Below are 23,806 nucleotides of genomic sequence, written 5' to 3'. Positions count from 1 at the left end.
TTACATAGTTAGTACGGTCGAAAAAAGACATATGTCCATCAAGTTCAACCAGGGAATTAAGGGGTAGGGGTGTGGCGCGATATTGGGGAAGGGATGAGATTTTATATTTCTTCATAAGCATTAATCTTATTTTGTCAATTAGGAACATTCAGCACCCACCCGCTATCAAGGCAGCTGCCTATCATGTCATGCCCTACCTGCACAGGTGTGCTGGCTACTCAAATGATCCAATTAAGGAGGCCATTTAGTCAGCAGCAGCAGAAGTCCTGTGCCTGGACGCTCCAACAGCGGCCAGACACAAGCAGAAGCAGAAGCAGCAGAAGCAGCAGCAGCACCACCTTTTGTTTTTTGGCTGCAGCAGCAGCAGCAAGGCCCACAGGGCTGGCTAGCTGGCTAGCCAGCAAGCAGGTAGCAATGAAAGTAGGAATCTTTCTTTTTAACCCTGTAAGGGGGTGGTGCACTGTACCCGAAGATACTGCCATATCGGGTCAATGCATAGGGCGACGGAAGCAAGCTTCGAAATCGGCCCCCGTTCTCAAAAATCCATTTAATATATGGTCCCCAGATAGGGGACGTATCAGATATTAAACTGATAAGAACAGATACTACACTTGATCTTAGCCAAAAGGCCGAGAAGCGATAACCGTGAAAGGGGCGGGCCCAACAAGGTCCCCTTCATGGGCACTATCACTGCTTGCTGTCAGGGAGGCTGCCAGACAATTTTCCATGCACACTCTGGGCTGGGGGGCAGTCAACCACCAGTACACACAGCAGAACCTAAACCCATACCATTATTGCTAAGCAGCAAGACAGGGGCCCATTGCACTCCCACGGGGCCTTTTTAAATGCAATCCATAACCCGGATTTGCCAGGAACCCTTCTTACTCCTCCTACTTGCATGTGACACTGGGCTTAGGATCTGCATAGGAAACACACACACAAGCACACACCTACCTTTGTTGCCTGCAGATGCCTCCTTGGCTGTCCCCAAACGGTATCAAACCAACACCCACGGGAAGCTGTAAGCATAGAGGACATGCCTGCACCCCATTGGACTTACCTGTGTGGGTTAAATCCGGGTTATTTGACAACCTATGGCGGTGATGGTTCTGCTCAGGCAGAGCAGTGCTGATGCTCCTCATAAAGCTGTCGCTGCTGTGAAGGTTCTAGGTGACATCACAAATCCCTATGGTTACATACACAACAAAGCTGGGTTGTTGTTGTTTACACTCTGCAAGGCCTGTGGAAGTGAGTGACATCATAGCACTGTAGTTCTGAGGGTTCTAGATGGATGCAACAATCTCCTGTTGCTTCTATGAAGGCCATAATAGACGACATCACCAAACAGCTCCATAGTCACATACACAGCAAAGGAGAGATGTTGTTTACACCTAGTGATGTCAGTGGTATTGAGTGACATCACAGCACAGTGCTAAGGCTCCTGGGCCTGGACACAGCAGCGGCTGCAATATCTCAACGGAGAATACGTTTATATATATGTGTGTGTGTGCGCGTATATATATATATATATATATATATATATATATATATATATTTCTCCGCCGAAATCACTTTTAAACCCATTTCCACCTTTTTTTCCCTTCTCTTCCTCTTACTTTTTTTTCACGTTTTTTTACGTTTTTCTCCTTTTCGCCTCTTTTCTGGGCGTATTATTCTTCTTTTTCTTCTTTTTTTTCGTCTAATGCATACCCCATCAGTGCAGCAATGCTTATTCAATACCGCCAGCAGATGGAGACACTGGGGGATAATTTTCTAAGGATTTATACTGATTTTTCCTGTCTGAATTTGTCGCACAGAAAGTTGCAGGCCAAATATGTGTGACATTTCTGCGACTTTAGCTTCTAGAGCATTTTTACAACATTATACATAGGTGCTGAATACATAAAAAGCGACTGTTCAGCGACAGACAAGTCGCATCGGCTGAAAGTAGGCCAGAATGTCAGTCCATGTTGGAGCAGGTTTAGATACAGTCTAAAGTATAGATCTCAAAGTCTGTGCACAGAATTTAGCAAGGGCCTCGCACCTTCTGATGCATCAGGTAGGTGCACAATAGCATAGCCTAACCCTCTGTACTTTGGTCTATATTGATGCGGGACATAGACAGCCAGCTGATGACCAATCCATTAGTGCAATGGATGGCTGGAAGCATTTGTCTTTGCCTTTGCAATACCACAGAAGCAATGCATGGTCAATGTACAGCAATGACACACCTGTGTGAACAGCCAGGAGACCCCCCCCCATGTTATGTTACATAGTTACATAGTTAGTACGGTCGAAAAAAGACATATGTCCATCAAGTTCAACCAGGGAATTAAGGGGTAGGGGTGTGGCGCGATATTGGGGAAGGGATGAGATTTTATATTTCTTCATAAGCATTAATCTTATTTTGTCAATTAGGAACATTCAGCACCCACCCGCTATCAAGGCAGCTGCCTATCATGTCATGCCCTACCTGCACAGGTGTGCTGGCTACTCAAATGATCCAATTAAGGAGGCCATTTAGTCAGCAGCAGCAGAAGTCCTGTGCCTGGACGCTCCAACAGCGGCCAGACACAAGCAGAAGCAGAAGCAGCAGAAGCAGCAGCAGCACCACCTTTTGTTTTTTGGCTGCAGCAGCAGCAGCAAGGCCCACAGGGCTGGCTAGCTGGCTAGCCAGCAAGCAGGTAGCAATGAAAGTAGGAATCTTTCTTTTTAACCCTGTAAGGGGGTGGTGCACTGTACCCGAAGATACTGCCATATCGGGTCAATGCATAGGGCGACGGAAGCAAGCTTCGAAATCGGCCCCCGTTCTCAAAAATCCATTTAATATATGGTCCCCAGATAGGGGACGTATCAGATATTAAACTGATAAGAACAGATTTTTTTTTTTAACTTGACTACCCTTACGGGGGCAAACTTTATTAAAAATTAAATAATGTTAACAAAGTTGTGCAAATATGTCAATAAATACAGTTACATATAAATAACATATTTACAACATATTAAAACATAAAATGGGCACTTGGTGGCTTTACAAGATAGAATTCCATTCTTTTAAAAACCATTTTCTAGATAAAAGCGGAAATCTCTTCTTGTCTAAAAGATAGTACTGGTACATTTCATAAAAACAGATAGATAAAATGTCCTTCACAGATAAAACCTCATGCTTGAACAATAAAATATTCCTGGCCTTCCACAGAGCTGCCTTCACACAGTTTATGATCTTCCATGCAATAGTCTCTTGAGTCCGTGTTGGGCATTCCAGGCAACCATAAAAAACCACTGCAATATTTAAGTCTTTTAGTCCAGTTATCCTTTTTACCAGAGGGAGTATCTTTGTCCATATTTTCTGAGAGTAAAAACAAGTCCATATTAGATGGTGCACGGTCTCCTCTTGTCGGCATCCCTCCCTCGGGCAGGTTGCAGAGTTGGATAATCCTCTTCGGTGCTGGAATGCCCGGCATGGAAGACACTCGTGTGCGCAGCTCCAGGCCAGGTCCTTCTGTGAATTAAAAAGATAATTAATACTCAACATCTTCCAAATCTGTACACACTTCTGTTCGTTAAAATTTTTGATGGGAGTCACGGTACTGGTTTCTTTTATTTCCTTTAGTAGTTTTTTGCTATTGCACAGATCCTGAACACTTTTACCTTTAAAATTATATAAGTTTAAAATTTTTCCTAAAATCATGTATTGAGGGGGTAAATTCAAAGAATAAGGGCAACTTAAAACTGTAGAAAACCAGCCGTTCCTCCGCATAAAATAACCAGTATTAAAACGAACAAAATAAGACCAGTAGCTATCTTTAAAAACAGTAGTAAAACACATGCTAAAAAACTTTATTAAAAGGAAAGCTTTAAAATCTGGAAAATCCTTACCGCCCCTGGAGTTCGGTTTTATCACAATTTGTCTCTTTAATTTTTCGCTCTTAGAACTCCAAAAGAAAGTAAAACAAGCTTTTGTTATTTTCTTTAGAACCATTTCGGGGGGTGGGAAAACCAGACTTAAATACAATAAAATAGGTAAAAGCACCATTTTTGTAATTAAAACCTTCCCTTCCATTGTAAGTTCTCGCATGTTCCACATACATATTTTCTTATTTATTTTTTGAGCCACCAAGTCCCAGCTATTAAAACCATTATTAGACTCGTCAAAGGAGACACCTAAAATCTGCACCGACTCAGACACAGGGACGGGCACATCATACAAAGGCATTCCGCCTATGTTTAAAATGTTACTTTTGTTAAAATTGACTTTAAAACCGGAGGCACAATTAAAATATTGAATCTGTTTTAGCGTCTTCTGAAGCGATGGGGTGTCCCTGCAAAACACCGCAACATCGTCCATGTACCCCACTACCTTCGCCTCTAGTCCCCCTCCTCCTGGCAGGGGGACTCCATGGATCTGCTTATCCTTTCGTATTGTACATAAAAGAGGCTCTATTGCGCAAATGAAGAGTAGTGGGGACAAGGGACACCCCTGCTTCACTCCGGAATTTAAAATCACGCCCTGTGTCTTAAAACCATTTACTAAAATTTTACTAGTACAGTTATCATAAAAAGCTCTAAGAGACAATAAAAAGCCATCAGGTATACCCATTTTCTCTAAAACCTTAAAAAGATAAAAATGTGACACCCTGTCGAAAGCTTTTTCAAAATCTATGGATAAAACCGCCAGCTTTCCTTTTCTTAATTTGGTGTCGCTAATTACATCCTTTAAAAGGTTTAGGTTCTCCCATAAACTCCTCCCAGGCACCCCACAGACTTGGTTTGTATGAATTATTTTATGGATTACGTTCTTTAAGCGGTTAGCACACAGTTTCGCCATTATTTTATAGTCGCAGTTCAGAAGGGTGATTGGTCTCCAGTTTTTGAGTTCCGACCGGTCTCCCTTTTTGAATAGCAGGGAGACATCACCCTTCTTCCATGAGCCTGGGAGGATTTTAGACTTAAAGACTTCCGTAAAAAGGGAGAACAAATCTTCTTTTAAAATACCATAAAAAGTAACATAAAATTCAATGGGTATACCATCCGGCCCAGGCACTTTACCTGTTTTAAAACTCTTGACGGTCTCTAAAATCTCCTGCTCTGAAATATTCTGCAATAAAAAAGACTGTGAGACAGGATCTAAAAAATTGGTGATCTCCTTTAACGAGTCATTCATAAAACATTCATCAATGTGTTTTACATTAAAAAGATCCGCATAAAACTCTTGCACCTTTTTTAAAATACCCTGTACATCATTCACTCCTTCAATGTTTTCTATTAACCTTCTATTTTCATGTATTTTCTTAAAAAAATACCTGGAGCAGGTCTCGTTTTCCTCAAGATGCTGTATTCGAGACCTAAAGATAATTTCTTTTCCTTTCTGCTCCAGGCACTTAGTTATTTCTTTTTTAAGATCATGTACCTCCTTCTCCACCTCCATCCCATGTGCTCTGAATTTGTACAGGGTTTGCAGACGAGTATTTAGGATATTATAAAATTCACGTTTTTCTTTAGCTTTCCTAACCCCAACACGGATAAAAAATTCTTTTATTTTTAGTTTCATTTTTTCCCACCAGATACTGGTGGGAGTGTTGGGGTCTTTTACTCGTCTGCATTCCTTGTAAAAGGTGATAAAATCTGATAAAACCTGCGGATCTTCTAAAAGGGACACGTTTAACTTCCAGGCATTCCTACCAGTTCTCCTTTTAAAATCACTTTTAACTTTAAAATACAATAATTTATGGTCAGAAAAAACATTGGTAAAAAGATCACAGTTAAAAGGCAGTACTTGATAAGAACAAAAAATAAAATCTATCCTGGAGCTACAGCTTGCATTGCTCCAGGTAACACCGTCTTCCTCTGGTACGTTAAAATTACATTTTTTAAAAACATCAGTGAGATTAAAATCTAAAATCAAGTTTTTTAACATAAAAGACATCTTATCATAGTTCCTACTCACTGCGTTCGAAAAACGGCGTTCTCCCCTTAAAATACAATTAAAATCACCTGATAAAACAAGAGGACTAGAATTGTTAATAAAAAGGGGTAAAATCTCCAACATTTTTATTCTTTCATTCTTATCAGGAGAACCATAAAAATTTAAAAACTGCCATTTAATACCATTAATAAAAGCGCTGACCAATAAAATTCTGCCTGGTAAAATTTCGTTAAAACTCTCAATTAAAACGTTCCCTTTAAAAAGTATGGCGACCCCTGCTGATCTGGACTCATTTGATCCAGACCAGACTGATGGACCGTGCACCCAATCATCTTCATATTCTTTATAATTTAATCTGTGCGGGATGCCACATTCCTGCAGGAAAAGGACGGAAGCAGCAAAAACCGACAAGTAATTAAATAGGGCAACCCTTCTTACTCTGGCGCTCACACTTCTCACGTTCAAGGACAGACCGGACAACTCAGCCATGGGAATGTACAAGAAAATGTCTTACACCTCTGATTCCCCCTCCGAAGCCTCATACCCCCCAAAATCTGACTCAACTGTACGCATAGAGGAAGCAGGAGAGGAGGCACCATCACTCAGCCGACCCCCCTCCTCCATCATGATTGAGGCATAGTTGTTCTCGGGCATCCTGGCAATCAGGGCTCCAGACTCATTGGGTTCTTCCACCTCTTGCCCCTCCATAGGGGTCGGGTGTTCACTTAGTTCCGTCTCTGGTACCTCAGAGACGGTCACCCCTGAAACCTCCTCCTGGCAGGGAGGAGGGGGGGTATCCCCTATGGGGACCTGTGGAGGAACGTCACTTGGGTTCCCTGCATCCGCAGGTACTTCCATCGGCTCCCCCTGGACCGCCTCCGAATAGAGTCTTCTGGAGCCCCTCCGCCTTTTAACCTTCACCTCTCCACCCGGATCATCGCTCTCAGGGGGACCCTGAGCCAGAGGTTGCTGAGGAGCGGATTCAGCCGCCGTCCGCTCCTCTCTTAACCCAGCATGCTCCTGGGGGCCAGTTTTTTCACCACTTGCACGTTTTTTGGCCATCCTCTGCTCTTTAGGGTCCCCTCCTTTTGCCTGAGGGGGGTCTTTCTCCTTCTCCATCTCACCGCTTACCTCTTGTGGGGGGGTAATCACTGGCTCTGCTTGCCTCGGCTGGTGTCCCGGTTGCTGTCCTTGCTGCCTCCAGGGTTGCCACTGCTGCTCCGTCCTATGTCTGTGGGGACAAGAGGAGAAAAGGTGACCGAATTGTTGACAGAAATTGCACCTCCCTCCTCTTGTGCATTTCTCTGTCTCGTGCTGTGTGCTACCACATTTTTTGCATGTACTTTCACAGTTTTCTTTTGTGTGTCCATATCTGTGACACTTCCTGCAGTAGCTTGGCATCCCCGCATAAAAGAGGTCGCCACACATATTATTTATTTTAAAACGAGCTGGTGGTAGTTGTATTCCCCCTGGCAATCTGTCATCTTTTTTGCATGTAACCTGAAATCTCCACTTAGATGTCCAGATGCCACAGCTGTTCATGATTTTTCCTCTGCACTCAACCTTACTAAAATAGACTTGTAAAAACAACTCAACATCGTGTAGGTTGGCGAAAGGGGAATACATCTTTACTACCACCAGCTTAATATCGTCTAGAACGTGCTCAATAATCCGGACACCCTGAAGCTTTTTGTCTTTACTCGCAGCAGCTCTGGTAACAAAATCTCTGTGGATGCCATTTTGTGTGAACGTCACATCAAAAATTTTACGCTTCGGGTAGTCCTGGATTGCCAATATCTCGCCCTTCTGTATTCCGAAAACTCCTCCGAGCACGTCCTCTACTACAAATTTCAAATCGTCCGCCCTTTTGGTATCATCCGTGAGAATGACTCTCACGGTGTTTTTGATCCTTGCGTATGCCGGCACAGAACCTGGATCCGGATCATCATCCATGGTTCTAACCTCTCTCCACCCGAAGGTCTTGAGAGGCGATCGCCACTCGTTACCCTGGGACTAGGCCCTCTCCCCAATAGCAACAAGTGGGTGAAGCCCAGGCAATAAACCTGGGCGATCCCACAAGGCCGAGGAGAGGGGTACCCGAGTACCTTCTGACCAGATCTCCTGTATTACTACACTTGATCTTAGCCAAAAGGCCGAGAAGCGATAACCGTGAAAGGGGCGGGCCCAACAAGGTCCCCTTCATGGGCACTATCACTGCTTGCTGTCAGGGAGGCTGCCAGACAATTTTCCATGCACACTCTGGGCTGGGGGGCAGTCAACCACCAGTACACACAGCAGAACCTAAACCCATACCATTATTGCTAAGCAGCAAGACAGGGGCCCATTGCACTCCCACGGGGCCTTTTTAAATGCAATCCATAACCCGGATTTGCCAGGAACCCTTCTTACTCCTCCTACTTGCATGTGACACTGGGCTTAGGATCTGCATAGGAAACACACACACAAGCACACACCTACCTTTGTTGCCTGCAGATGCCTCCTTGGCTGTCCCCAAACGGTATCAAACCAACACCCACGGGAAGCTGTAAGCATAGAGGACATGCCTGCACCCCATTGGACTTACCTGTGTGGGTTAAATCCGGGTTATTTGACAACCTATGGCGGTGATGGTTCTGCTCAGGCAGAGCAGTGCTGATGCTCCTCATAAAGCTGTCGCTGCTGTGAAGGTTCTAGGTGACATCACAAATCCCTATGGTTACATACACAACAAAGCTGGGTTGTTGTTGTTTACACTCTGCAAGGCCTGTGGAAGTGAGTGACATCATAGCACTGTAGTTCTGAGGGTTCTAGATGGATGCAACAATCTCCTGTTGCTTCTATGAAGGCCATAATAGACGACATCACCAAACAGCTCCATAGTCACATACACAGCAAAGGAGAGATGTTGTTTACACCTAGTGATGTCAGTGGTATTGAGTGACATCACAGCACAGTGCTAAGGCTCCTGGGCCTGGACACAGCAGCGGCTGCAATATCTCAACGGAGAATACGTTTATATATATGTGTGTGTGTGCGCGTATATATATATATATATATATATATATATATATATATATATATATATTCTCCGCCGAAATCACTTTTAAACCCATTTCCACCTTTTTTTCCCTTCTCTTCCTCTTACTTTTTTTTCACGTTTTTTTACGTTTTTCTCCTTTTCGCCTCTTTTCTGGGCGTATTATTCTTCTTTTTCTTCTTTTTTTTCGTCTAATGCATACCCCATCAGTGCAGCAATGCTTATTCAATACCGCCAGCAGATGGAGACACTGGGGGATAATTTTCTAAGGATTTATACTGATTTTTCCTGTCTGAATTTGTCGCACAGAAAGTTGCAGGCCAAATATGTGTGACATTTCTGCGACTTTAGCTTCTAGAGCATTTTTACAACATTATACATAGGTGCTGAATACATAAAAAGCGACTGTTCAGCGACAGACAAGTCGCATCGGCTGAAAGTAGGCCAGAATGTCAGTCCATGTTGGAGCAGGTTTAGATACAGTCTAAAGTATAGATCTCAAAGTCTGTGCACAGAATTTAGCAAGGGCCTCGCACCTTCTGATGCATCAGGTAGGTGCACAATAGCATAGCCTAACCCTCTGTACTTTGGTCTATATTGATGCGGGACATAGACAGCCAGCTGATGACCAATCCATTAGTGCAATGGATGGCTGGAAGCATTTGTCTTTGCCTTTGCAATACCACAGAAGCAATGCATGGTCAATGTACAGCAATGACACACCTGTGTGAACAGCCAGGAGACCCCCCCCATGTTATGTTACATAGTTACATAGTTAGTACGGTCGAAAAAAGACATATGTCCATCAAGTTCAACCAGGGAATTAAGGGGTAGGGGTGTGGCGCGATATTGGGGAAGGGATGAGATTTTATATTTCTTCATAAGCATTAATCTTATTTTGTCAATTAGGAACATTCAGCACCCACCCGCTATCAAGGCAGCTGCCTATCATGTCATGCCCTACCTGCACAGGTGTGCTGGCTACTCAAATGATCCAATTAAGGAGGCCATTTAGTCAGCAGCAGCAGAAGTCCTGTGCCTGGACGCTCCAACAGCGGCCAGACACAAGCAGAAGCAGAAGCAGCAGAAGCAGCAGCAGCACCACCTTTTGTTTTTTGGCTGCAGCAGCAGCAGCAAGGCCCACAGGGCTGGCTAGCTGGCTAGCCAGCAAGCAGGTAGCAATGAAAGTAGGAATCTTTCTTTTTAACCCTGTAAGGGGGTGGTGCACTGTACCCGAAGATACTGCCATATCGGGTCAATGCATAGGGCGACGGAAGCAAGCTTCGAAATCGGCCCCCGTTCTCAAAAATCCATTTAATATATGGTCCCCAGATAGGGGACGTATCAGATATTAAACTGATAAGAACAGATACTACACTTGATCTTAGCCAAAAGGCCGAGAAGCGATAACCGTGAAAGGGGCGGGCCCAACAAGGTCCCCTTCATGGGCACTATCACTGCTTGCTGTCAGGGAGGCTGCCAGACAATTTTCCATGCACACTCTGGGCTGGGGGGCAGTCAACCACCAGTACACACAGCAGAACCTAAACCCATACCATTATTGCTAAGCAGCAAGACAGGGGCCCATTGCACTCCCACGGGGCCTTTTTAAATGCAATCCATAACCCGGATTTGCCAGGAACCCTTCTTACTCCTCCTACTTGCATGTGACACTGGGCTTAGGATCTGCATAGGAAACACACACACAAGCACACACCTACCTTTGTTGCCTGCAGATGCCTCCTTGGCTGTCCCCAAACGGTATCAAACCAACACCCACGGGAAGCTGTAAGCATAGAGGACATGCCTGCACCCCATTGGACTTACCTGTGTGGGTTAAATCCGGGTTATTTGACAACCTATGGCTGTGATGGTTCTGCTCAGGCAGAGCAGTGCTGATGCTCCTCATAAAGCTGTCGCTGCTGTGAAGGTTCTAGGTGACATCACAAATCCCTATGGTTACATACACAACAAAGCTGGGTTGTTGTTGTTTACACTCTGCAAGGCCTGTGGAAGTGAGTGACATCATAGCACTGTAGTTCTGAGGGTTCTAGATGGATGCAACAATCTCCTGTTGCTTCTATGAAGGCCATAATAGACGACATCACCAAACAGCTCCATAGTCACATACACAGCAAAGGAGAGATGTTGTTTACACCTAGTGATGTCAGTGGTATTGAGTGACATCACAGCACAGTGCTAAGGCTCCTGGGCCTGGACACAGCAGCGGCTGCAATATCTCAACGGAGAATACGTTTATATATATGTGTGTGTGTGCGCGTATATATATATATATATATATATATATATATATATATATATATTTCTCCGCCGAAATCACTTTTAAACCCATTTCCACCTTTTTTTCCCTTCTCTTCCTCTTACTTTTTTTTCACGTTTTTTTACGTTTTTCTCCTTTTCGCCTCTTTTCTGGGCGTATTATTCTTCTTTTTCTTCTTTTTTTTCGTCTAATGCATACCCCATCAGTGCAGCAATGCTTATTCAATACCGCCAGCAGATGGAGACACTGGGGGATAATTTTCTAAGGATTTATACTGATTTTTCCTGTCTGAATTTGTCGCACAGAAAGTTGCAGGCCAAATATGTGTGACATTTCTGCGACTTTAGCTTCTAGAGCATTTTTACAACATTATACATAGGTGCTGAATACATAAAAAGCGACTGTTCAGCGACAGACAAGTCGCATCGGCTGAAAGTAGGCCAGAATGTCAGTCCATGTTGGAGCAGGTTTAGATACAGTCTAAAGTATAGATCTCAAAGTCTGTGCACAGAATTTAGCAAGGGCCTCGCACCTTCTGATGCATCAGGTAGGTGCACAATAGCATAGCCTAACCCTCTGTACTTTGGTCTATATTGATGCGGGACATAGACAGCCAGCTGATGACCAATCCAGTAGTGCAATGGATGGCTGTAAGCATTTGTCTTTGCCTTTGCAATACCACAGAAGCAATGCATGGTCAATGTACAGCAATGACACACCTGTGTGAACAGCCAGGAGACCCCCCCCATGTTATGTTACATAGTTACATAGTTAGTACGGTCGAAAAAAGACATATGTCCATCAAGTTCAACCAGGGAATTAAGGGGTAGGGGTGTGGCGCGATATTGGGGAAGGGATGAGATTTTATATTTCTTCATAAGCATTAATCTTATTTTGTCAATTAGGAACATTCAGCACCCACCCGCTATCAAGGCAGCTGCCTATCATGTCATGCCCTACCTGCACAGGTGTGCTGGCTACTCAAATGATCCAATTAAGGAGGCCATTTAGTCAGCAGCAGCAGAAGTCCTGTGCCTGGACGCTCCAACAGCGGCCAGACACAAGCAGAAGCAGAAGCAGCAGAAGCAGCAGCAGCACCACCTTTTGTTTTTTGGCTGCAGCAGCAGCAGCAAGGCCCACAGGGCTGGCTAGCTGGCTAGCCAGCAAGCAGGTAGCAATGAAAGTAGGAATCTTTCTTTTTAACCCTGTAAGGGGGTGGTGCACTGTACCCGAAGATACTGCCATATCGGGTCAATGCATAGGGCGACGGAAGCAAGCTTCGAAATCGGCCCCCGTTCTCAAAAATCCATTTAATATATGGTCCCCAGATAGGGGACGTATCAGATATTAAACTGATAAGAACAGATACTACACTTGATCTTAGCCAAAAGGCCGAGAAGCGATAACCGTGAAAGGGGCGGGCCCAACAAGGTCCCCTTCATGGGCACTATCACTGCTTGCTGTCAGGGAGGCTGCCAGACAATTTTCCATGCACACTCTGGGCTGGGGGGCAGTCAACCACCAGTACACACAGCAGAACCTAAACCCATACCATTATTGCTAAGCAGCAAGACAGGGGCCCATTGCACTCCCACGGGGCCTTTTTAAATGCAATCCATAACCCGGATTTGCCAGGAACCCTTCTTACTCCTCCTACTTGCATGTGACACTGGGCTTAGGATCTGCATAGGAAACACACACACAAGCACACACCTACCTTTGTTGCCTGCAGATGCCTCCTTGGCTGTCCCCAAACGGTATCAAACCAACACCCACGGGAAGCTGTAAGCATAGAGGACATGCCTGCACCCCATTGGACTTACCTGTGTGGGTTAAATCCGGGTTATTTGACAACCTATGGCGGTGATGGTTCTGCTCAGGCAGAGCAGTGCTGATGCTCCTCATAAAGCTGTCGCTGCTGTGAAGGTTCTAGGTGACATCACAAATCCCTATGGTTACATACACAACAAAGCTGGGTTGTTGTTGTTTACACTCTGCAAGGCCTGTGGAAGTGAGTGACATCATAGCACTGTAGTTCTGAGGGTTCTAGATGGATGCAACAATCTCCTGTTGCTTCTATGAAGGCCATAATAGACGACATCACCAAACAGCTCCATAGTCACATACACAGCAAAGGAGAGATGTTGTTTACACCTAGTGATGTCAGTGGTATTGAGTGACATCACAGCACAGTGCTAAGGCTCCTGGGCCTGGACACAGCAGCGGCTGCAATATCTCAACGGAGAATACGTTTATATATATGTGTGTGTGTGCGCGTATATATATATATATATATATATATATATATATATATATATATATTTCTCCGCCGAAATCACTTTTAAACCCATTTCCACCTTTTTTTCCCTTCTCTTCCTCTTACTTTTTTTTCACGTTTTTTTACGTTTTTCTCCTTTTCGCCTCTTTTCTGGGCGTATTATTCTTCTTTTTCTTCTTTTTTTTCGTCTAATGCATACCCCATCAGTGCAGCAATGCTTATTCAATACCGCCAGCAGATGGAGACACTGGGGGATAATTTTCTAAGGATTTATACTGATTTTTCCTGTCTGAATTTGTCGCACAGAAAGTTGCAGGCCAAATATGTGTGACATTTCTGCGACTTTAGCTTCTAGAGCATTTTTACAACATTATACATAGGTGCTGAATACATAAAAAGCGACTGTTCAGCGACAGACAAGTCGCATCGGCTGAAAGTAGGCCAGAATGTCAGTCCATGTTGGAGCAGGTTTAGATACAGTCTAAAGTATAGATCTCAAAGTCTGTGCACAGAATTTAGCAAGGGCCTCGCACCTTCTGATGCATCAGGTAGGTGCACAATAGCATAGCCTAACCCTCTGTACTTTGGTCTATATTGATGCGGGACATAGACAGCCAGCTGATGACCAATCCATTAGTGCAATGGATGGCTGGAAGCATTTGTCTTTGCCTTTGCAATACCACAGAAGCAATGCATGGTCAATGTACAGCAATGACACACCTGTGTGAACAGCCAGGAGACCCCCCCCATGTTATGTTACATAGTTACATAGTTAGTACGGTCGAAAAAAGACATATGTCCATCAAGTTCAACCAGGGAATTAAGGGGTAGGGGTGTGGCGCGATATTGGGGAAGGGATGAGATTTTATATTTCTTCATAAGCATTAATCTTATTTTGTCAATTAGGAACATTCAGCACCCACCCGCTATCAAGGCAGCTGCCTATCATGTCATGCCCTACCTGCACAGGTGTGCTGGCTACTCAAATGATCCAATTAAGGAGGCCATTTAGTCAGCAGCAGCAGAAGTCCTGTGCCTGGACGCTCCAACAGCGGCCAGACACAAGCAGAAGCAGAAGCAGCAGAAGCAGCAGCAGCACCACCTTTTGTTTTTTGGCTGCAGCAGCAGCAGCAAGGCCCACAGGGCTGGCTAGCTGGCTAGCCAGCAAGCAGGTAGCAATGAAAGTAGGAATCTTTCTTTTTAACCCTGTAAGGGGGTGGTGCACTGTACCCGAAGATACTGCCATATCGGGTCAATGCATAGGGCGACGGAAGCAAGCTTCGAAATCGGCCCCCGTTCTCAAAAATCCATTTAATATATGGTCCCCAGATAGGGGACGTATCAGATATTAAACTGATAAGAACAGATACTACACTTGATCTTAGCCAAAAGGCCGAGAAGCGATAACCGTGAAAGGGGCGGGCCCAACAAGGTCCCCTTCATGGGCACTATCACTGCTTGCTGTCAGGGAGGCTGCCAGACAATTTTCCATGCACACTCTGGGCTGGGGGGCAGTCAACCACCAGTACACACAGCAGAACCTAAACCCATACCATTATTGCTAAGCAGCAAGACAGGGGCCCATTGCACTCCCACGGGGCCTTTTTAAATGCAATCCATAACCCGGATTTGCCAGGAACCCTTCTTACTCCTCCTACTTGCATGTGACACTGGGCTTAGGATCTGCATAGGAAACACACACACAAGCACACACCTACCTTTGTTGCCTGCAGATGCCTCCTTGGCTGTCCCCAAACGGTATCAAACCAACACCCACGGGAAGCTGTAAGCATAGAGGACATGCCTGCACCCCATTGGACTTACCTGTGTGGGTTAAATCCGGGTTATTTGACAACCTATGGCGGTGATGGTTCTGCTCAGGCAGAGCAGTGCTGATGCTCCTCATAAAGCTGTCGCTGCTGTGAAGGTTCTAGGTGACATCACAAATCCCTATGGTTACATACACAACAAAGCTGGGTTGTTGTTGTTTACACTCTGCAAGGCCTGTGGAAGTGAGTGACATCATAGCACTGTAGTTCTGAGGGTTCTAGATGGATGCAACAATCTCCTGTTGCTTCTATGAAGGCCATAATAGACGACATCACCAAACAGCTCCATAGTCACATACACAGCAAAGGAGAGATGTTGTTTACACCTAGTGATGTCAGTGGTATTGAGTGACATCACAGCACAGTGCTAAGGCTCCTGGGCCTGGACACAGCAGCGGCTGCAATATCTCAACGGAGAATACGTTTATATATATGTGTGTGTGTGCGCGTATATATATATATATATATATATATATATATATATATATATATATATATTTCTCCGCCGAAATCACTTTTAAACCCATTTCCACCTTTTTTTCCCTTCTCTTCCTCTTACTTTTTTTTCACGTTTTTTTACGTTTTTCTCCTTTTCGCCTCTTTTCTGGGCGTATTATTCTTCTTTTTCTTCTTTTTTTTCGTCTAATGCATACCCCATCAGTGCAGCAATGCTTATTCAATACCGCCAGCAGATGGAGACACTGGGGGATAATTTTCTAAGGATTTATACTGATTTTTCCTGTCTGAATTTGTCGCACAGAAAGTTGCAGGCCAAATATGTGTGACATTTCTGCGACTTTAGCTTCTAGAGCATTTTTACAACATTATACATAGGTGCTGAATACATAAAAAGCGACTGTTCAGCGACAGACAAGTCGCATCGGCTGAAAGTAGGCCAGAATGTCAGTCCATGTTGGAGCAGGTTTAGATACAGTCTAAAGTATAGATCTCAAAGTCTGTGCACAGAATTTAGCAAGGGCCTCGCACCTTCTGATGCATCAGGTAGGTGCACAATAGCATAGCCTAACCCTCTGTACTTTGGTCTATATTGATGCGGGACATAGACAGCCAGCTGATGACCAATCCATTAGTGCAATGGATGGCTGGAAGCATTTGTCTTTGCCTTTGCAATACCACAGAAGCAATGCATGGTCAATGTACAGCAATGACACACCTGTGTGAACAGCCAGGAGACCCCCCCCCATGTTATGTTACATAGTTACATAGTTAGTACGGTCGAAAAAAGACATATGTCCATCAAGTTCAACCAGGGAATTAAGGGGTAGGGGTGTGGCGCGATATTGGGGAAGGGATGAGATTTTATATTTCTTCATAAGCATTAATCTTATTTTGTCAATTAGGAACATTCAGCACCCACCCGCTATCAAGGCAGCTGCCTATCATGTCATGCCCTACCTGCACAGGTGTGCTGGCTACTCAAATGATCCAATTAAGGAGGCCATTTAGTCAGCAGCAGCAGAAGTCCTGTGCCTGGACGCTCCAACAGCGGCCAGACACAAGCAGAAGCAGAAGCAGCAGAAGCAGCAGCAGCACCACCTTTTGTTTTTTGGCTGCAGCAGCAGCAGCAAGGCCCACAGGGCTGGCTAGCTGGCTAGCCAGCAAGCAGGTAGCAATGAAAGTAGGAATCTTTCTTTTTAACCCTGTAAGGGGGTGGTGCACTGTACCCGAAGATACTGCCATATCGGGTCAATGCATAGGGCGACGGAAGCAAGCTTCGAAATCGGCCCCCGTTCTCAAAAATCCATTTAATATATGGTCCCCAGATAGGGGACGTATCAGATATTAAACTGATAAGAACAGATACTACACTTGATCTTAGCCAAAAGGCCGAGAAGCGATAACCGTGAAAGGGGCGGGCCCAACAAGGTCCCCTTCATGGGCACTATCACTGCTTGCTGTCAGGGAGGCTGCCAGACAATTTTCCATGCACACTCTGGGCTGGGGGGCAGTCAACCACCAGTACACACAGCAGAACCTAAACCCATACCATTATTGCTAAGCAGCAAGACAGGGGCCCATTGCACTCCCACGGGGCCTTTTTAAATGCAATCCATAACCCGGATTTGCCAGGAACCCTTCTTACTCCTCCTACTTGCATGTGACACTGGGCTTAGGATCTGCATAGGAAACACACACACAAGCACACACCTACCTTTGTTGCCTGCAGATGCCTCCTTGGCTGTCCCCAAACGGTATCAAACCAACACCCACGGGAAGCTGTAAGCATAGAGGACATGCCTGCACCCCATTGGACTTACCTGTGTGGGTTAAATCCGGGTTATTTGACAACCTATGGCGGTGATGGTTCTGCTCAGGCAGAGCAGTGCTGATGCTCCTCATAAAGCTGTCGCTGCTGTGAAGGTTCTAGGTGACATCACAAATCCCTATGGTTACATACACAACAAAGCTGGGTTGTTGTTGTTTACACTCTGCAAGGCCTGTGGAAGTGAGTGACATCATAGCACTGTAGTTCTGAGGGTTCTAGATGGATGCAACAATCTCCTGTTGCTTCTATGAAGGCCATAATAGACGACATCACCAAACAGCTCCATAGTCACATACACAGCAAAGGAGAGATGTTGTTTACACCTAGTGATGTCAGTGGTATTGAGTGACATCACAGCACAGTGCTAAGGCTCCTGGGCCTGGACACAGCAGCGGCTGCAATATCTCAACGGAGAATACGTTTATATATATGTGTGTGTGTGCGCGTATATATATATATATATATATATATATATATATATATATATTTCTCCGCCGAAATCACTTTTAAACCCATTTCCACCTTTTTTTCCCTTCTCTTCCTCTTACTTTTTTTTCACGTTTTTTTACGTTTTTCTCCTTTTCGCCTCTTTTCTGGGCGTATTATTCTTCTTTTTCTTCTTTTTTTTCGTCTAATGCATACCCCATCAGTGCAGCAATGCTTATTCAATACCGCCAGCAGATGGAGACACTGGGGGATAATTTTCTAAGGATTTATACTGATTTTTCCTGTCTGAATTTGTCGCACAGAAAGTTGCAGGCCAAATATGTGTGACATTTCTGCGACTTTAGCTTCTAGAGCATTTTTACAACATTATACATAGGTGCTGAATACATAAAAAGCGACTGTTCAGCGACAGACAAGTCGCATCGGCTGAAAGTAGGCCAGAATGTCAGTCCATGTTGGAGCAGGTTTAGATACAGTCTAAAGTATAGATCTCAAAGTCTGTGCACAGAATTTAGCAAGGGCCTCGCACCTTCTGATGCATCAGGTAGGTGCACTATAGCATAGCCTAACCCTCTGTACTTTGGTCTATATTGATGCGGGACATAGACAGCCAGCTGATGACCAATCCATTAGTGCAATGGATGGCTGGAAGCATTTGTCTTTGCCTTTGCAATACCACAGAAGCAATGCATGGTCAATGTACAGCAATGACACACCTGTGTGAACAGCCAGGAGACCCCCCCCATGTTATGTTACATAGTTACATAGTTAGTACGGTCGAAAAAAGACATATGTCCATCAAGTTCAACCAGGGAATTAAGGGGTAGGGGTGTGGCGCGATATTGGGGAAGGGATGAGATTTTATATTTCTTCATAAGCATTAATCTTATTTTGTCAATTAGGAACATTCAGCACCCACCCGCTATCAAGGCAGCTGCCTATCATGTCATGCCCTACCTGCACAGGTGTGCTGGCTACTCAAATGATCCAATTAAGGAGGCCATTTAGTCAGCAGCAGCAGAAGTCCTGTGCCTGGACGCTCCAACAGCGGCCAGACACAAGCAGAAGCAGAAGCAGCAGAAGCAGCAGCAGCACCACCTTTTGTTTTTTGGCTGCAGCAGCAGCAGCAAGGCCCACAGGGCTGGCTAGCTGGCTAGCCAGCAAGCAGGTAGCAATGAAAGTAGGAATCTTTCTTTTTAACCCTGTAAGGGGGTGGTGCACTGTACCCGAAGATACTGCCATATCGGGTCAATGCATAGGGCGACGGAAGCAAGCTTCGAAATCGGCCCCCGTTCTCAAAAATCCATTTAATATATGGTCCCCAGATAGGGGACGTATCAGATATTAAACTGATAAGAACAGATACTACACTTGATCTTAGCCAAAAGGCCGAGAAGCGATAACCGTGAAAGGGGCGGGCCCAACAAGGTCCCCTTCATGGGCACTATCACTGCTTGCTGTCAGGGAGGCTGCCAGACAATTTTCCATGCACACTCTGGGCTGGGGGGCAGTCAACCACCAGTACACACAGCAGAACCTAAACCCATACCATTATTGCTAAGCAGCAAGACAGGGGCCCATTGCACTCCCACGGGGCCTTTTTAAATGCAATCCATAACCCGGATTTGCCAGGAACCCTTCTTACTCCTCCTACTTGCATGTGACACTGGGCTTAGGATCTGCATAGGAAACACACACACAAGCACACACCTACCTTTGTTGCCTGCAGATGCCTCCTTGGCTGTCCCCAAACGGTATCAAACCAACACCCACGGGAAGCTGTAAGCATAGAGGACATGCCTGCACCCCATTGGACTTACCTGTGTGGGTTAAATCCGGGTTATTTGACAACCTATGGCGGTGATGGTTCTGCTCAGGCAGAGCAGTGCTGATGCTCCTCATAAAGCTGTCGCTGCTGTGAAGGTTCTAGGTGACATCACAAATCCCTATGGTTACATACACAACAAAGCTGGGTTGTTGTTGTTTACACTCTGCAAGGCCTGTGGAAGTGAGTGACATCATAGCACTGTAGTTCTGAGGGTTCTAGATGGATGCAACAATCTCCTGTTGCTTCTATGAAGGCCATAATAGACGACATCACCAAACAGCTCCATAGTCACATACACAGCAAAGGAGAGATGTTGTTTACACCTAGTGATGTCAGTGGTATTGAGTGACATCACAGCACAGTGCTAAGGCTCCTGGGCCTGGACACAGCAGCGGCTGCAATATCTCAACGGAGAATACGTTTATATATATGTGTGTGTGTGCGCGTATATATATATATATATATATATATATATATATATATATATATATTTCTCCGCCGAAATCACTTTTAAACCCATTTCCACCTTTTTTTCCCTTCTCTTCCTCTTACTTTTTTTTCACGTTTTTTTACGTTTTTCTCCTTTTCGCCTCTTTTCTGGGCGTATTATTCTTCTTTTTCTTCTTTTTTTTCGTCTAATGCATACCCCATCAGTGCAGCAATGCTTATTCAATACCGCCAGCAGATGGAGACACTGGGGGATAATTTTCTAAGGATTTATACTGATTTTTCCTGTCTGAATTTGTCGCACAGAAAGTTGCAGGCCAAATATGTGTGACATTTCTGCGACTTTAGCTTCTAGAGCATTTTTACAACATTATACATAGGTGCTGAATACATAAAAAGCGACTGTTCAGCGACAGACAAGTCGCATCGGCTGAAAGTAGGCCAGAATGTCAGTCCATGTTGGAGCAGGTTTAGATACAGTCTAAAGTATAGATCTCAAAGTCTGTGCACAGAATTTAGCAAGGGCCTCGCATCTTCTGATGCATCAGGTAGGTGCACAATAGCATAGCCTAACCCTCTGTACTTTGGTCTATATTGATGCGGGACATAGACAGCCAGCTGATGACCAATCCATTAGTGCAATGGATGGCTGGAAGCATTTGTCTTTGCCTTTGCAATACCACAGAAGCAATGCATGGTCAATGTACAGCAATGACACACCTGTGTGAACAGCCAGGAGACCCCCCCCATGTTATGTTACATAGTTACATAGTTAGTACGGTCGAAAAAAGACATATGTCCATCAAGTTCAACCAGGGAATTAAGGGGTAGGGGTGTGGCGCGATATTGGGGAAGGGATGAGATTTTATATTTCTTCATAAGCATTAATCTTATTTTGTCAATTAGGAACATTCAGCACCCACCCGCTATCAAGGCAGCTGCCTATCATGTCATGCCCTACCTGCACAGGTGTGCTGGCTACTCAAATGATCCAATTAAGGAGGCCATTTAGTCAGCAGCAGCAGAAGTCCTGTGCCTGGACGCTCCAACAGCGGCCAGACACAAGCAGAAGCAGAAGCAGCAGAAGCAGCAGCAGCACCACCTTTTGTTTTTTGGCTGCAGCAGCAGCAGCAAGGCCCACAGGGCTGGCTAGCTGGCTAGCTGGCTAGCTGGCTAGCCAGCAAGCAGGTAGCAATGAAAGTAGGAATCTTTCTTTTTAACCCTGTAAGGGGGTGGTGCACTGTACCCGAAGATACTGCCATATCGGGTCAATGCATAGGGCGACGGAAGCAAGCTTCGAAATCGGCCCCCGTTCTCAAAAATCCATTTAATATATGGTCCCCAGATAGGGGACGTATCAGATATTAAACTGATAAGAACAGATACTACACTTGATCTTAGCCAAAAGGCCGAGAAGCGATAACCGTGAAAGGGGCGGGCCCAACAAGGTCCCCTTCATGGGCACTATCACTGCTTGCTGTCAGGGAGGCTGCCAGACAATTTTCCATGCACACTCTGGGCTGGGGGGCAGTCAACCACCAGTACACACAGCAGAACCTAAACCCATACCATTATTGCTAAGCAGCAAGACAGGGGCCCATTGCACTCCCACGGGGCCTTTTTAAATGCAATCCATAACCCGGATTTGCCAGGAACCCTTCTTACTCCTCCTACTTGCATGTGACACTGGGCTTAGGATCTGCATAGGAAACACACACACAAGCACACACCTACCTTTGTTGCCTGCAGATGCCTCCTTGGCTGTCCCCAAACGGTATCAAACCAACACCCACGGGAAGCTGTAAGCATAGAGGACATGCCTGCACCCCATTGGACTTACCTGTGTGGGTTAAATCCGGGTTATTTGACAACCTATGGCGGTGATGGTTCTGCTCAGGCAGAGCAGTGCTGATGCTCCTCATAAAGCTGTCGCTGCTGTGAAGGTTCTAGGTGACATCACAAATCCCTATGGTTACATACACAACAAAGCTGGGTTGTTGTTGTTTACACTCTGCAAGGCCTGTGGAAGTGAGTGACATCATAGCACTGTAGTTCTGAGGGTTCTAGATGGATGCAACAATCTCCTGTTGCTTCTATGAAGGCCATAATAGACGACATCACCAAACAGCTCCATAGTCACATACACAGCAAAGGAGAGATGTTGTTTACACCTAGTGATGTCAGTGGTATTGAGTGACATCACAGCACAGTGCTAAGGCTCCTGGGCCTGGACACAGCAGCGGCTGCAATATCTCAACGGAGAATACGTTTATATATATGTGTGTGTGTGCGCGTATATATATATATATATATATATATATATATATATATATATATTTCTCCGCCGAAATCACTTTTAAACCCATTTCCACCTTTTTTTCCCTTCTCTTCCTCTTACTTTTTTTTCACGTTTTTTTACGTTTTTCTCCTTTTCGCCTCTTTTCTGGGCGTATTATTCTTCTTTTTCTTCTTTTTTTTCGTCTAATGCATACCCCATCAGTGCAGCAATGCTTATTCAATACCGCCAGCAGATGGAGACACTGGGGGATAATTTTCTAAGGATTTATACTGATTTTTCCTGTCTGAATTTGTCGCACAGAAAGTTGCAGGCCAAATATGTGTGACATTTCTGCGACTTTAGCTTCTAGAGCATTTTTACAACATTATACATAGGTGCTGAATACATAAAAAGCGACTGTTCAGCGACAGACAAGTCGCATCGGCTGAAAGTAGGCCAGAATGTCAGTCCATGTTGGAGCAGGTTTAGATACAGTCTAAAGTATAGATCTCAAAGTCTGTGCACAGAATTTAGCAAGGGCCTCGCACCTTCTGATGCATCAGGTAGGTGCACAATAGCATAGCCTAACCCTCTGTACTTTGGTCTATATTGATGCGGGACATAGACAGCCAGCTGATGACCAATCCATTAGTGCAATGGATGGCTGGAAGCATTTGTCTTTGCCTTTGCAATACCACAGAAGCAATGCATGGTCAATGTACAGCAATGACACACCTGTGTGAACAGCCAGGAGACCCCCCCCCATGTTATGTTACATAGTTACATAGTTAGTACGGTCGAAAAAAGACATATGTCCATCAAGTTCAACCAGGGAATTAAGGGGTAGGGGTGTGGCGCGATATTGGGGAAGGGATGAGATTTTATATTTCTTCATAAGCATTAATCTTATTTTGTCAATTAGGAACATTCAGCACCCACCCGCTATCAAGGCAGCTGCCTATCATGTCATGCCCTACCTGCACAGGTGTGCTGGCTACTCAAATGATCCAATTAAGGAGGCCATTTAGTCAGCAGCAGCAGAAGTCCTGTGCCTGGACGCTCCAACAGCGGCCAGACACAAGCAGAAGCAGAAGCAGCAGAAGCAGCAGCAGCAGCACCACCTTTTGTTTTTTGGCTGCAGCAGCAGCAGCAAGGCCCACAGGGCTGG

The 23,806-nt window shown here is 45.0% G+C and overlaps 7 non-coding genes and 2 pseudogenes across 7 annotated transcripts; all 9 read right to left on the bottom strand.

The window, feature by feature from the left end:
• Positions 1-450: 450 nt before the first annotated feature.
• On the bottom strand, positions 451-641 carry LOC130322376 (U2 spliceosomal RNA). The gene has a single exon (XR_008867903.1). It is a non-coding gene; the product is annotated as a U2 spliceosomal RNA (small nuclear RNA).
• A 2,085-nt stretch (positions 642-2,726) lies between these two features.
• On the bottom strand, positions 2,727-2,932 carry LOC130322377 (U2 spliceosomal RNA; annotated as a pseudogene).
• Positions 2,933-7,958: 5,026 nt separating this feature from the next.
• On the bottom strand, positions 7,959-8,091 carry LOC130322378 (U2 spliceosomal RNA; annotated as a pseudogene).
• A 2,089-nt stretch (positions 8,092-10,180) lies between these two features.
• LOC130322374 (U2 spliceosomal RNA) lies at positions 10,181-10,371 on the bottom strand. The gene has a single exon (XR_008867901.1). It is a non-coding gene; the product is annotated as a U2 spliceosomal RNA (small nuclear RNA).
• Positions 10,372-12,457: 2,086 nt separating this feature from the next.
• Positions 12,458-12,648, bottom strand: LOC130322373 (U2 spliceosomal RNA). Its single transcript, XR_008867900.1, has one exon. It is a non-coding gene; the product is annotated as a U2 spliceosomal RNA (small nuclear RNA).
• A 2,088-nt stretch (positions 12,649-14,736) lies between these two features.
• On the bottom strand, positions 14,737-14,927 carry LOC130322372 (U2 spliceosomal RNA). The gene has a single exon (XR_008867899.1). It is a non-coding gene; the product is annotated as a U2 spliceosomal RNA (small nuclear RNA).
• A 2,093-nt stretch (positions 14,928-17,020) lies between these two features.
• On the bottom strand, positions 17,021-17,211 carry LOC130322371 (U2 spliceosomal RNA). The gene has a single exon (XR_008867898.1). It is a non-coding gene; the product is annotated as a U2 spliceosomal RNA (small nuclear RNA).
• A 2,084-nt stretch (positions 17,212-19,295) lies between these two features.
• Positions 19,296-19,486, bottom strand: LOC130322370 (U2 spliceosomal RNA). The gene has a single exon (XR_008867897.1). It is a non-coding gene; the product is annotated as a U2 spliceosomal RNA (small nuclear RNA).
• A 2,104-nt stretch (positions 19,487-21,590) lies between these two features.
• LOC130322368 (U2 spliceosomal RNA) lies at positions 21,591-21,781 on the bottom strand. The gene has a single exon (XR_008867896.1). It is a non-coding gene; the product is annotated as a U2 spliceosomal RNA (small nuclear RNA).
• Positions 21,782-23,806: the final 2,025 nt, after the last annotated feature.

The sequence above is a fragment of the Hyla sarda genome, unplaced genomic scaffold, assembly GCF_029499605.1.
Source record: "Hyla sarda isolate aHylSar1 unplaced genomic scaffold, aHylSar1.hap1 scaffold_2324, whole genome shotgun sequence".
Lineage (NCBI taxonomy): Eukaryota > Metazoa > Chordata > Amphibia > Anura > Hylidae > Hyla > Hyla sarda.
Note: the sequence above shows the minus strand (reverse complement) of the source record. Positions and strands in the feature narration are given on the sequence as shown.